Raw genomic sequence first — 1,213 nt, forward strand, 5'->3', positions numbered from 1 at the left:
TATATATATATATATATATATATATCATCATCATCATCATCTTTTAACGTTCTATTTAACCTATTTATTCCATCAAACCACTCCCTAAATATGTGTGTGTACATATGTCTATATGTGTGTGTGTGTTCTTTGTATCCATGTTTATCCACCCCCACCTCTTGACAACTGGTGTTGGTGTGTTTACATCCCTGTAACTTACCGGTTTGACAAAAGAGACTGATAGAACAAGTACAAGGCCTTTAAAAAAGTAAGTACCGTGGTCGATTAATTTGACTAAAATAAATTCTTTGAGGCAGTGCTCCAGCATGGCCACAACCTAACGAATGAAGCAAGCAAAAGATAATTAATGAATATAAGAATAAAATGTTTAATTTCCTTTATCATTTGAAAATCTTTTTATTTGTGTTTCTATCAATACAGTGATACCTCGGAGTACAAGTTTAATTCATTCCATGACCGAGCTCGTCTTAGGATTTCCTTGTTTTACAAATCAATTCTCCCCCATTAAATTAATTAAAATATAATTAATCTGTTCCAGTCCCTCAAAGCCACTCAAAAATGATTTTTTTATAGGTTTTAAAACAGAAAAAATATAGTTACAAATAAAAATGACAATTATGAAAAAAGAGAATGCAAAAGAAATGTGTAAACTGGTTTTATTATCTGAATTACTTTAAAAATAGGACGATTTGTGCGCTCGTACTGCGGATTTCCACTCGTACTTCAAGACAAAAATTTGCACGAGTCTCGGCTCATACAGCAAATTACTTGTGCAATGGTGCACTCATGATTCATACTGTTGTTCAATGCTCAGAATGAGGAATAGATAGAGACAGCTGACAACTGATGAAGGGTCGTTCTTTATGTTACTTGTCTTGTTTTCCATTTGTTTCTCTTGTTGTTTCCATATTGAACTCATTTGTTTCGTATTTCATGTTGTTTACTGTTGGTGACATCCTGTACCCATATATGCATATGTATATATATGTATATATATATTTTTTTTTTCTCCGTGTTTTTCAATTTTTTTTCTCCGTGTTTTTCTCCTTGTCTCCGTATTCTTTCTGTTGAAGAGCGTAGCTCGAAACGTCAAAGACTTTCCGTATTCCCGAGCGTCATACTAATATATACTTTTGTTATTTACACCACCTGTCCTCGTCTGTTGTTATTATTTGTATATTCTCCCATATATATATATATATATATATATATA

Source organism: Octopus bimaculoides, unplaced genomic scaffold, assembly GCF_001194135.2.
Source record: "Octopus bimaculoides isolate UCB-OBI-ISO-001 unplaced genomic scaffold, ASM119413v2 Scaffold_226975, whole genome shotgun sequence".
In the NCBI taxonomy this organism is placed as follows: Eukaryota; Metazoa; Mollusca; class Cephalopoda; order Octopoda; family Octopodidae; genus Octopus; species Octopus bimaculoides.